This window comes from Anas platyrhynchos, chromosome 1, assembly GCF_047663525.1.
Source record: "Anas platyrhynchos isolate ZD024472 breed Pekin duck chromosome 1, IASCAAS_PekinDuck_T2T, whole genome shotgun sequence".
In the NCBI taxonomy this organism is placed as follows: Eukaryota; Metazoa; Chordata; class Aves; order Anseriformes; family Anatidae; genus Anas; species Anas platyrhynchos.
In genome coordinates this window covers 27,185,457-27,199,419 of record NC_092587.1, presented here as the reverse complement: position 1 = coordinate 27,199,419, position 13,963 = coordinate 27,185,457, and the positions used below count along the sequence as shown (strand labels likewise).

The window sequence follows — 13,963 nt, the reverse complement described above, 5'->3', positions numbered from 1 at the left end:
CTCCAGCTGAGCAGTCACTATAAATTGTGTGAAGTTTTGCTACTTCAACAGTCTCTATGATATTTTGTAAACGGAGCATTCAGTATGGCTTTATATTAGTATTAGTACTGCCTTTGTCAGTATCTATACTGTACCTGGCCACAGGGTACTCCCTGTATAAAATGTTCATGTCTCCCTTGGCATGGTTTAGTTTTCCTTTTCACTGCCCCTCTACTATCCTCTTTCAACCATTATTTCTTGCACAAACATTCTTTTATTGGGGGAATTAACAGAGACCAGAGTTGTAGCATTAGATTATTGCTGAGATTCTTCCTATCACCTGTTTAATTCATAGTGTAGGAGTTCTGTTTTGTTCTGATTGTGTATGTTTAGCAATTTCCATAATAGACTTCTAATAAACTGTCTCTTTCCTGATGAAAACAGAGAAAGCAGCAGATCCCCTGCCATTACACCAAGCCAAAAAGGATTGGCATTTTATAGGTATGTTAGCCTATAGTCCAAATTATTTTGAGATAGTTCCACATTCAATATAAATTACAATGTAGAGATACAGCTTACTGATCCTGAGCAGTTATGTCCCTTACGAAGTACGTACATTAGGCAGCCAAGATTCAGTTTACAGAGCACTGTGATCCTATAGCTGAGGAAACACCTCAACTCCTATTCAAATTCCGGCCTGAGAAGACATAGAGTTACTCATCAGGTGATAAGGAGAAGGTTATAGCCCTTATAAGAGTCAAGATTAGAAGGTAACTTTGCACCATGGACTGGTAAATGTGCTATGGTGCAGAGGTTCCCTGCACTTAAGTGCTCTGCAGTTTCTGTTTTGTTGTTTGCTGCCTAAACACAGAAGGACCAAATCTCCCTTTGCAGCTTGATCCTGCTGCTATTAAAGGCAGCAAAAATCCCATTGCCCTGAGCAGAACTGGATATGTACATGTATAACTAAAATCCTTTTATGTGTCTGAGAGAATAGTGTCCTCTGTGTCAGTTCTGTTCAGCCCCAGCCTGGTTTGTAACTTCCACTCTTCCCATTTGAGTTCGTTGCAGCATGAAATTTGATTGTGCCAGGTGTTTCAGTGATGTTTTACTGATGTGGTATTCCCCTTGAAATTAATGTCTTTCTAATCACACACATTTATAGATTAAAGAGGCATTTGGTGAAGTACAATGGACTGAGTTCACTCCTGGCTTTAATGTCATATTCTTACCTTAAGTACAAATATTTTATGTTGTCTTTTCTTATGTCAGTGGTTTTTAATGTGCCCATAAAATGACTTGTTCTATGAGTTGCAAACTCATATTTGTTTTCAGCTAACTCTACTTGTATATCCCTCAGGAGCAAAATTACAGTCATGGAAGCTGATGCAGTGAATTTGGTGGTTTATAAGTAGGAAATACTGAGATTTTGGGGCATGTGCAGCCTTTCATGTACAAAGTTCTCATTTTAATGTACCTCAGGCTACTGGCTTTACGATTTACAGTTAATTAGGATTCTGATTTGGGTTGAAAATTCCAATACCTATATGCTTTTATACATGCATTTCAGATCATGCTGGCTGAAGCAAATAACTGTGACTGTAGTCAATAAATGAATGTATACCACAGGGAGAAGCCCTTCCCCCGGCCTCCTCTGACAACCTGTAAGAAAATCCTACTGTGCTCCCAGTTCACAGCAATATCATTCTGACATCACTTTGTGATAGCTAGAAGATTTCCTTGCCTATCATTTAACAAAATCCCAATACCATTTCCTTACTTTTAACAAAGTCTCAAAATCCCTAATGTATCCCATATTTGCTCTGCCTGTATTTCATGTTCAAATTGAACTCTTTAGATAACTGAGTTCTAATCTGCACATGTAGATGCGACTTTTATTAGCATCAGTCAGAAATGTTTAAGTGTGAGGAAGGGTAAGTGAGGTAACTTCCAAAATACTAATGCTGGAGAAAAAATAATAATACTAGTCTGGAATTTCAGTGTTTTCCTTGCATATTGAGATTTACAATAATGCTAATATATATACAATAGGAGGTAACTTCATGTGATTCAACTGTTCTTTCTTAAACATGAGTATTTTAAATATATCTTTTTATTATTTTTCCCTTTATTGACTTTCTCCTTAGAAAGCTTTCATACAGACTTTTTTATTTGTTAAGGAAGCAATATATTTTTGATATATAAGATCTGTGTCAAAAAAAAAATAAAAAAAAAATAAAATAAAATAAAATAAAAAGCAAAACAACAGCAACAAAAAACTCTATTAGCCTCAAATACTAATCTCAGAACTTCTCAGTAAGGTAAGCTTAATTGTGAAGCTTGTCATTAAGCTAGCCAGGACTCAGGCTGGGCTGGGGCTGTGCATTTGAACATAATACAGCAGGGACAGAGCTAAGATGCAAAGGTGGGGAAATCCTGGAGAACAGCCTGTACAGCTCATTTTGCTGTAGAAAAACGGGATAGTCAAGAAGAGCAATGGCTGCTTGTGGGACAGGCTATCCTGCATGACCTCTTGTCATCTCAAATCCTTTTCCACATGAAGGTGGTAGTTCAGTAAAGAAGACAACAGAGCCCAAGTTATTTTTGTAGAACTTTCCTGCCATAAGGAACTGTGTACTTGCTTTTTCTGAGAATCAGGTCTTGAAAAAATTCTTGATGACAGACAGGATTTATGGTGGCAGAGAATTTATACTGGCAGGGGATTTTATTTGGCACAGTATGCAGTAAATACATACACTTTTGATCATGACAGAACATATTTGCTTAACTTCTTCATTCATAATATTAATATAACTCTCCAAAGGAGGTGGTCTAAATGTTGGTGTACCGGCAGGAGAAATTACTTCTCCAGAGTAAAAAATGGGAGCTGAAAGTATTCATTGGGAATGCTAAAATTTTTAAAAACCAAGCCAGGATATTCAGGACCTTGACCCTTATACAGTCATTTTCAGCTTTGCAAAAATAGATTAAAGCAACATTTGCAAATTTCTTATGATGATGTGCCTTACCACAGGAAAAAATAACCTACTTCATATATAAGATAACAGAAAATCAGTAAAAAATTCTGTTCTGTTTATAACCATTTATGCCTGTTGATAATTGCCTAGCATCATTTTGATGTAAATATGTAAATTCTCCTGACAAGATTAGGCTCCTACTGTGCTACACATCATATAAACACTTACAAAGATCTGTTCCATGCCTTACAAAGATGCTTGCTCAGATCTTACACTTTTAAAAATTGAATGGCTGTAATGAGTAATCTAAATGTGGGCATACAATTCTATGGAATTATAGATTTAATAAACAAGAGAGACAACATACAGAAAAACTAACCAGAGAATGGAAGTGGGTTGTCCAGGGTTGCCTGTCAAGTTAATAATGGAGGCGGCAATAGAATTTAATATAGAATCCATTCCTTTATCCTCATTAACAAACTATGCCATGGTAGGTCTACAAGGTTCAATCAGATAGACACATACTAACTCCATACATAGCTGAATTTGAGATTGAATTCTCTGCTGTCCAGAAGCTGTCTTGGTACAGTGGTAAAAAAATGCCTTTCTGGAAGCCAAGAGAGGTATCTTCCTCTTTCAGGTCTGGCTATGGCTAAAAGCACTTCAAGACAAATGTGAGAGACAGAAGCAAAAGGAAACAAAATATATTGAGGAAGTTTAAGTTCTTTTTAAAAGTCAATTTAGTTTAAATAAAAGGTACTCTTGAAATAATCTGCTCTTTAATGGTGGATAAAAAAAAATACAATAAAACCCAAAATAAAAAGGGATAAAGCCAGAGCTTGAACTTAGAAAGGAAAGGGAGTGCAGCTAGTGTTTAAAGCACAAGGTTGGAGTCCGGGGTTCTATCCTCGTCTTTGCCACTGATGTATTGTGTGCTGGCAAGCACGTAATTTACTCCATGTGAGGTAAGTATTATTCTGTGCATTAAAAAAAAGAATATTGAAACATATAGAAGTTGAGTGCAACATTTCACAAAGCAGTTCCTAAGTCAGATTGCCTCCATTTTTGATTATGCAGCCTGAGCTACCTGTTGTTCAATATTCAGAATCTTGTGTTCCAACAGTGCCTTCTGAAATCAGTTTAACCCTTAACTTCAATTTGTCTCCATTTACTCACGAATTTACTAGAAAGAGATGCTACAAGTCTACACTGTCATGGTTCAGACTTTAAATTGCTTGCTTTGCGTATTCTTCTGCTTTCTCCACATAGGCTTAAAAGACAAGATTTGCCAGATATGGTGGAAATCAAAAAGCATCTGTGTTTTGGATTTAACAGTCAGGTGAATAATAGCATGCAAAAATGGTCTGTATGCTTTCTCACCAGGTTATACCAGATACACCCTGGGCCAAATGGCTTCTGTAGCACCATGTACACTCTCACTGGAAGAGTTAATAACCGTCTCTCAGCATTTAAAATCCTATCCCTTTTAGCATATGTGTGTGTTACTCTAAGGGTAGGGTTCACAGACACATCAAATTAGATCAAATGAACATAGGGAGTCCCAGGGAGTCCAGGCAATATTAGGGGCCACATTGCTTTGATCAGCATGTTTTTCTGTGGCAGCCAGGCACAGAAAACACTGCAGGCCTGATGTCACACAGGACAGCAGTCCTGCAGCTCACAGTGCAAACAGGGGCACATTGATGTCCTATACTTTATTGGATTTACAGGTCTGATACTACAGTGACATGTAGTTTACTCATGTGAGAAAATGGAGAGTCCATCTGCACTGTGATAGAATCCCCCTCACCTGAAGCTTTCCCTCATATTGAAGGATTTGACAGATCTTGTGTTACACTCACCAGTGGTCTGGTGGAGACTACTCTGTAACGAGGGTGGCAGAAAAATGTTTAAACACATTCATTTTCTCCCAGAGGACTAACTAAGAAGTCTACACAAGGTAGTTTAAGCAAGTGCATGTAGTGGGCTGTGAGTTGGTGTTGTCATGGAGAAGACATCTAGCTCCCACCACTGGGAAGATGGGAGAAGTGCACAGATGAGGGCAGAAGTGCTTCAACCTGATTTTGCTAATCCAGCAAAAAACGATGCCTTGAACCCTAAACCTAATCCACTGCTATTGCATATTTTGTAGTTTCTCCCACAGTTGTATCAAGCTCTGAAATCTCAAGTTTTTTGCTTCTGCGGGTCCTCCCACGATTCACTTTTCTGGGAATTGGAAAAGCTCTGTTCTCCAATCCAATGGTGGTGTTGACCAGTTTATATATGTCTCAGTAATACTGATTAAACGAGGTTAGCTAGGTGCGTAGTATCACGTACAGATATACACTGCTCCTTGGTCATCTTGTTAAAACTTGATTGTCAACTATTAAGCCAAATGAACTCTAATAGGTTTAATTGTGTGCTGATTTATGCTACACAAATAGCCCTTAGGACACTATAGAGATTTAATTTTGGCCAAGTGACAGGAATGAAGGAGGTCAAATTCTCTGCATCTGGTTAGCTGGTTAGCTTTCTGAAATGCGGTAAGCAGCTTTAAGCAGCTTTTTTTTTTTTTTTTTTTTTTTTTTTTTTTTTTTTTTTCCTGAAAAGCTTTCAGATGTCCCTACTGGCAGACTTTAAAAGGTCAGCAGCCCTGCTAATATTGTCTCACACATCAAGCAAGTGATTATAATCATTTCAATATCGTCAATAAGAGTAGTTTAACTAACAGGACTCTTTCAAGGAATCACATATGTTTGTAATATCAATGCCTACAGAATGCAATACCATCTCTAGTACTGTAAGCACAATATTTTGGTGAAGTGTTGTTAAATTAAATATTAAGATTTTGAAAAAAAAATAAAAATAAATAAAAATAAAAATAATAAAAATAAAAATCCCAGAAATTTACGGCACATATAATGAGTGCAATGTGTATTTCTGCCTTTGGGAGAAACATGACAGCTTTACAGGATGTATGGGATGCTACTGTCATATTTTTCATTTTATTTTATAGAGACATATAGGAGTGATGTGTTTTAATCTGTCATTTTCAGGCATTAATGAACCAGGTAATACAAACTCTTTGCTAGAGGTGACTGAATTTTTTCACAGGACACTTTTTTTCATCCAAACAGTACAATTTCTGTACTTTAAAAAGAGAATTTAATGAACAAGACATAGTTTTTTTCCACAACATTTTTAATACAAAACTTACCATAAATGTTATTAAGATCAAACTGAAGTCTGTGTTAGGCAGCTAACTGTCTTTGTGGATGTAGTCAGAGTATCAGTGGCAAAATCTTTTGTTGGAACTAGAATTTTCCAGTTTTACAGCCTTTGAATCTGCTATAATTTTACAGAGATAAGTGGGCAGAGATGAGATCTAGTACATCCTTAATTTCTTGTGTCTGAATAGGACATCTGACCAAGGGACCTGACTATGCCAGATGTGCAAGAAATCCAGCTTCCTTGAGGAACTAATGCCTTCCAAAAGACATTAGAATTCCACCTCTTAGGCTTGGTTTATTCTAAAAGCACAAGATGTGTGGGGTATGAACCTCATCATCTACAGGAATTCTTTGGAATATGTTTAATATTAATTATGTTCCACAATGACATGAGGAATGAGGAAGAAGGATACTAGTATAAGCTGTTACTCCATAGCAAAAAAAAACATTCTGTCTGTTCTAATCGTTAAGAAGCAGAACTGTGTTACTATCTTCTGTAACTGCAAGGAAACCTATGAGACTTCAGTTGCTTTTAAAAGTTTGAAATACACTGATACTGTTTTTCAGCATAAGATTGTCCAGCATAAAATTGTGGTGAATTAGCTTTCTTGTTTTAAAATAAATCTCATTAAGGTACTTCCACTGAAGGTATTTTACAAACTGATTTACTTATGCATACAGTCCAATTTTCAATGACATTTGAAACAATTTACAATTGTGTTTGCACATTTTCACATCTGCATTTCTATCATCAATTTCACAAGTAACTGACAGATCTTTGAAAGCCCCCATGAAAATGTTCAACTACATAGGAGGTGGGAAGTCAATATAAGATATGATTGAGTCATTTCTGTTGGAAGTAAGGTCAGATTTGGGCAGTTAGCAGATGTGACTGAGGTGAACACTTCAAGTTATGTCATGGTGTGTATATACAGGTATTTGTGTTACTTGTAATTCAGGAATTATCTTGAGCTGGATTATTATATAAAATGCATTGTTTGAATATTAGACCTTATTTGAAGCCTGTTACAGTCAAAAGAAATATTTGGCTTTTGTTCAAGCTTTTAAACAGGAGAAAAGTCTGTGGGAACTTGGAACAGCTGCAAATTCACATTGACCCACTGTCAAATTATCAGAGTTATTCTACTGATAATGGTCTTTTACATTAAACAACTCTTTGAAGAAACAATGGCTTGTTTTATTGTGGTCCTCCCTCCCTCTATATAATTATTGTTAACCAAATGTTTCTTTTAAGCTAAGGCCTATATGGAAAATGGTTTTTCATAAACTGCTATCCCTTACAGATATGAAAGTTCATTGAGTAGATGATGTTTGGAGTCTTTGATCAGGGAAATGAACTCATCTGCTTTATTTTGTCCAAGAAATCTTAACAATTAGCCAAATAATTGCATATCATGCAATTATGCTTACGTAGTATTTTTTATATGGATCAGAGTGTTACCAATAATTTGTCACAGAAATATCAGATAGCCTAAGAAAGCACATTTGCCACTGAATAAGAAGTAGGCATCTGCAACCAAAACCTGAGTGTGGCTAACAGATATTAAAGCACCTAAATGAAAAGCCTTGTGTTAAAGTTTAGGTCCTCTTTAAATTACAGTTGCAGTCATGTTCACATCTTGATAAAAGGGAAGTGTAATTGGAGAGCAACTCAAATCCTAAAAGGGTAAGAAGACGTGGTTTGTTTATCATGAAAGACTGTTATTCCAACTACTAATCTTTCTGTCCAAGGAAGTGTCTTATTCTCTTTTCTGTGTTGGAAAGCTGCCTAACAAATGTATTTTCCAAGACAATGAAGGAAGCAGACCTCTATTCTTTCTTATCAATTTAATCTCTTTCATTCAGCTGACAATGTCCTCTTGCAGACTAGGTCTCTTTCCACATGAATTACTAAGTGACAAGTTACTTTTTTTCTTTTTTTTTCTTTTCTTTTTGTTTTGTTTTGTTTTGTCACACCAGAATCCTAAAATGTAATAAAAAGGATTATTGGTATACACATTATTTTTAACCATAAAAATACATAATAAAGTATACAGTGCTTTGTCATAAAATTAACATAGATTGGTATTGCAATCGTAATTATTTCTGGCATTTTATCATTCAATATTTTCACATTCTGCTTTAATTAAAAAATTACTCAGAGCAGGATACAGAGAAACCCAGTGCCTATTGGTGTCTCTGTAACAAATTAGCTACTGAACCCTGATTAAGTCCAAAAGAATTTACAATTTTGTCACTGATCTGAACTCAGTACACAACATATAATCTCCTTCTGCCTCAGTTTCCCCTTTTGTAAAGTATTCACAATTTTGTATAGCAGTTTATTTTTTCTTAAACCACAATGTTTGATGCAGGAAAAAAATAGTCTATGTTGAAATATTGTCAAGATAAACCATCCTGGGAGCAAAAGAAGTCACAGTATTGATACTTACAATAAAAGATGGGTAAGACTCCTTTATTCTATTAGTTTAACAATCTTACTTTCTCCATCAGTAGGAATTTAAGAAAGAAAATCTGAAAAAAAAAAAAAAAAAAAAAAAAAAAGCATTAAAAACACCAAACATTATTATGAGTATGAAAAACATAAAATAAAATTCCTATGACATAGAAATCATTTAATTATCCTCACAAAAAAACATTCTAGGCTCCTTTTCCCCCCACCCCTCAAACCCAGCTACTTTCCCCACATCCAGCCCCACAAAGAAACCCTGATTAAACAGAACTCAATTTCTCTTCTGTGGCAGTGGAAACCTTTTTCTTTTTCATTTTTGAAGTTAATCCAGAAATGACCCGGAGTGTCAAAGGCATACCTCCCTCTAACTATAGACACAAAGGCTCGGAATGGACAGCAATTTAGACATTTTTTGTTAGAAATCTCTCCCTGGGAAAAACAAACAAACAAGCAACAGCAACAACAAAACGCTTGCAGAGGGCATGATTTGTCAGCTTCCTACATTTGTGTCCATTTGTTAAGATGACATTTTGCCTGCTATGTAGTGTGATATCCCTGCAGAGGCATAAATGCCAAGAAGAATGCACAGAGGCTGTCTATATGCACAAGCACAACTTGTCTCGCAGGGATGTTTACTGCTTACTCAGGCCTGGCTGAGACCAGTGGCCTTTCACACCAACATGGTCCTCTTGTGTTGGAACATGACTGCGGAGAAATGGGGAGGCATGCCCATGTTGGTGTATTGACAATGTGATGTGAACCACATTGTCAGTCGTTCTGAAGTCAGGTCCTCTAAGTTAATACCCCTACCACCCCCGAAAAAAAAAAAAAAAAAAAAAAAAGGTCAACTGAACAGAGGCCAATGAACTGCTTACATCTCATGTAATTCCTTTTATTTATTTATTTATTTTTTCAGATTTAGGTGGAATATAAATAATATACATAGGACTGCCTATTAAGCAGTGATGACGTTCACTGCAAAAAGAACCAAGCAACAAGCAACCAACAGAAAGAAATAATAATACTGATCAGTTGGAGTCCCAGAAGGGTGAGCAGGACTTGTGTATGAGGAGGGAACCCATGCTCTACCAGTCATAGGTAATACCAGGGATAGAAGAGATGTTCCCATTCTCTTCCCTGCCCTGTGGCAAAATGTGTCAGGACTGTTTTTCACCTGGGACAAATATAAAATAACTTTGTCCAAAACATATTGATAATACAAGGAAAAGATTTTGATGGAGTGAAGACTAAAGAAAAAAGTGAACTGTAGTGGCATCATATTCAGTCTTCCAGCAAATGCATGAGGACAGAGCAAGACAAAAGCAGCCTCAACCAGAGCCCAGACTCCATTTTGCTGAATCCTATTAGATAACACCAGAAAGTAAACAGGGTTCCTGTTTACATAAATTAGCTAGGGGGCTGTTGTCAGAAACGATGAGTAAGGTTTTATGGAGGCTTCCCAAACCATGAACCTGTTTTCATTTTGAATCAAACTTTGCAACAATTTGGGGAAAAAAGGTTTTTAAAAAATAATAAAATGTTGAGGGAAGCAATTCACTCTCACTTGCCATTTGCTTGCATCAAAACTGGGGCATTGCCTGTCCTTTGATTCAGCTGTTCCCTTGGCATGGGAATACACTTGAACAAGTAGGAAATATAATGAGAAACATGCTTCCTTGTGGTATTTCCAATTGGAAATAGCATAAGGAAAAAATGCTTTATAACTTTATTCCCAAACAGAAATAATCTAAGAAAGCTGGTTCCTCACAACATTTGCTGATTGCTTAAATAGGTGGAGACAGGACAAAGGAGACTCTTCAATGGGCTTCACTAGAATGGGAAGTGATTCAGCTGTCGTGATAGCTCATTGCTCCTCCAGAGTAGTAGATGTAGCACACTTTCCCTTCCCAAGAAACAACCTGTATTCACATCTAAGACAAATCATATGAAGTGAAATAAGCCTCATGACCCAATGTCTCAGGGGGTCTACTTCAGAAAATTATCATGACACCAACAGAGAGACTGTGTTACAGACTGAAAGTGAAGAGTCAGAGAGGAAGATTTTCTGAAACCAGCATATCTAAACCTCTAACTAGTTTGAAAATCAGGGTTGATTCTCTCCTCAATAGTTATTCAGTATAACTATTGATCTACTTGGCGTAAGAGAAAAGCAACAAGTACATAGTATCTTATGGTAAGGAAATTTTTAATCGTAATAATTCAAGGTATGCATCAATGTGAACCAGTGAGAAAAATTATATCAACCAAATTTTTTATCAAATTAAAATGATGAAAGAGCTTGAGTTTGGGAAGCACCCTAGTTTGTAAAGCAATTTGCTAGGAAACATTTTAAGTGTTGCTACCCTTTCAGAGAGTTTGAAAAGAGGATATTTTTGTTTTATTAATGATGTAGTGGAACAGGTTTGGGATATTTATTTTTGAAAATACTGAAATATTGATTGTCTTTGCTTTTATCCTTTTGCCTTTCTCTTGCCACCACTTCAACAGAATCCAGATAAAATGTACCTGGTAATAAATTCTGGGGGAGGTATTTGCACAGATTCTGTTCCACTGTTATACTAGTGATTATTTTTTGTTTATTACCATCATTACTTTGATCTCTACTTATAACAGTCTCCCAAGTATGTAGTTTAAATCGTGAATGGATATGGATATCTGTCTCTTTTTTGATCATCCCTGCTAAAATATAGGGCAACTACAAACCTACTGTAATTCCCACCACTGGCACAGCACTGTAATAGTGAAGTTAGGCTCTATCAAACTTCCACTACATTGTCCTGGCAATATATCACTTCTATAGTCCACAAGTTTTTTCTTGGTATCCTTAGAAAAATAGGATAATTGTAAAGTTTTATTATTTATTAATTTGTTGCATTATTTTACCTTTGTAATGCTGGCATCCAAATCCATGTTTCTCAAACTCTTTACATATGTCTTAGTACCATTCAACTTCAGACACACCCAGTTGTCCTATAAACTCAGGAATTTCTGCAAGTCACATGAATGTTTCTTGGGCCCAACATTTAAAAACTAAACAAAAAGTTACTCTGAAATCAAGGAGGCCTCAAATCTCCCAGTGAAATCATCAAAACATCATACTTATGTATTAAAAACACATAGAAAGAGTGTCACAGTGCAAATAATGAAATTCTTTATCTAATCTTTCTCATGTACTTAATAAATATTGCAGCTCTGATTTTGACCAAGAAATATGTAGTAATAAGCTGAGGGAATCACCTTCATGTGTATTTTTCTGTTTGTAAAGATTTCTGGTGAATGATATACATATCATTCATGTATATCACTAGAATGTATATCATTCTGGTATACATAATGTTTTAAAAAAGATCAAAATCAGAAACTTGCTGTTTCATTTCTTCCCTTTGTGTGAATACACATATGAACTCTATGAAAATGTAAGCTTCCTGCTTTATGTTCACAAAACTGGTTTCTCTCTTGCTGCATTGTCTATTTTAACACTGACAGGGAGGCAAAATGTTGTAGGTGCTCCAAGTGGAAACTCTGTGGCCATAAGACTCTGCTCTGACATAGGTGATTTGTATCATCACAGGACTTCAGATGGGTTTATAGTGTGGGCAGTTGGCCAGTGAGGGATTTTTGCTACAGAATCACTTTGCCAGCTTGAATTTCCATTAGCATCTCCTCTATCATTCTGTATTTTACCACCACACTGGAGTAATGTAAAAAAGAGTGCACTTCAGGTTTGCTTTAGGGCAGAGGACTGTGGCAAAACAGAAGAAGTGAAACAGATGAAACTGGTATCTGCTCATCAGTATAAGATCCCTGGGGATCCATCTCAGTTGCACGTCAGCAGCTGTCCTTAGGAAGCCTTGTTCAGATGTAGCGGGAAAAAAAAGCTATATGATTTTTAATCTTGTATTGCTGATTGGGTCCAGGCTTTCAAGCATCTCTGATATACCTTGTTAATAAAATCTTCCAGAAAAATGGCTAGAGAAACAGTTTGCATGCATAAAGCTCAATCTATCAACATCCTTTGCCCTCTTGTAACATATACTGCAGATATCAACCAGACTCTTTTGAACAGTCTCAGCAGCCCCACCAGCAGGATGCCCAACCCTGCTGAATGATCTTCCCAAGCAAACAGATGTTTTAAGCTACTCAGATCTATCGGTTTTGAAAAGCTTATTAGAAGAAGCTAAATAAATGTTAAATTTTTACAGTCTAATGTGTAATCATATACAAGTGCATTGTGATGAACTTGTCTCCCTCCACATCCAGTTTCATCAATGGAATGGAAATTAGGTGTTAGTACTTAGGAGAGAGTTGTATCTGCCTGCACTGAGAGGAAGAGTTCGCATAATGGTTTGTAAGGCATATCAAATTTATTCTGTGAGGTAGATAAAGGTCTTTTAAAGGTCTTACTCCACTTGTGGAATGAATTTCTTATCACGTATAAATTCTGTGTAAAACGTTTCTTTTTCCAGGATGTGGTTTGTTTTCTGAGAGAGGAGAGAGAAGCTAAATATTTCCACTCCTGTATAACAGAAAATCCTCTGATTTCAACAAGATCACACCCTGAGTGGTTAGTTAATATTGGAAACATAAAAATGTACACTCTACTGAAAGATCATTTCATTCCAGCAAAGCCTTTCTAACCAGAAACTGGGTGAATAATTTTGCAATAAAAGAAAAGAGTAGCCAAAGAATAAGGGCAATTTTTAAGGGAAAGTAAGTGTAACTTGAAGTAAATATAAAAATGCTATAAATCATACTTAAAAACAAAACAAACAAAAAAAAAAACGCAATCAGAAGCTGTTTTAATTTTTCTCCTTTTTTTTTCATAATCATGTCTCCTTTGCCAAATAATTTATTGTTTTAAATTATGTTTCGAATAAAAGCTTACCAAACACAGTAAAGGGCACATTTATTTTTTTTCCAATAAAAAAAAAGAAAGATAATCTGATAAAACAGCATCAAACTTCTTCCAAGGAAAGCTTTGGACATTAGAGAGATTCAGTAATACAAGCCCAAAACACCGTGATGTCACAAAGAGGGTTTCCATTGGCTTCAACAAGCTTCCGGATGGTCCCAGAAATGATTAATGAAACTGCTGACAGGAAATGTTATTTAGTGGGCAGGCTCACTGCTCTGTGCCACTGTTCCCCCTCCCAGTTGCATCCCCTCAGTTTGGAAAGCTTTCCCATGTGTGACCCTCTCTATATGTACCCACAAGGACGAGGGTTCTAGGGGGTAATAACTTAAAGAAAGGTCTGGACATAACAGAAGCAGCTGATATAAGG

General features: G+C 36.3%; 2 long non-coding RNA genes across 2 annotated transcripts in view; one reads left to right on the top strand and one right to left on the bottom strand.

Moving 5' to 3' along the window:
• The window catches only part of LOC140001420 (uncharacterized), a 22,241-nt gene extending 15,753 nt beyond the window's left edge, over window positions 1-6,488 (top strand). Inside the window, exon 3 of the long non-coding RNA XR_011806639.1 lies at window positions 6,376-6,488. This is a non-coding gene — a long non-coding RNA (uncharacterized lncRNA). The remainder of the gene's footprint in view (window positions 1-6,375) is intronic.
• LOC110354828 (uncharacterized) overlaps window positions 6,106-13,963 on the bottom strand; it is a 22,400-nt gene continuing 14,542 nt past the window's right edge. The window contains exons 2-3 of the long non-coding RNA XR_002407044.4: window positions 8,641-8,722; window positions 6,106-8,171 (exon numbers count right to left, since the gene is read on the bottom strand). This is a non-coding gene — a long non-coding RNA (uncharacterized lncRNA). The remainder of the gene's footprint in view (window positions 8,172-8,640; window positions 8,723-13,963) is intronic.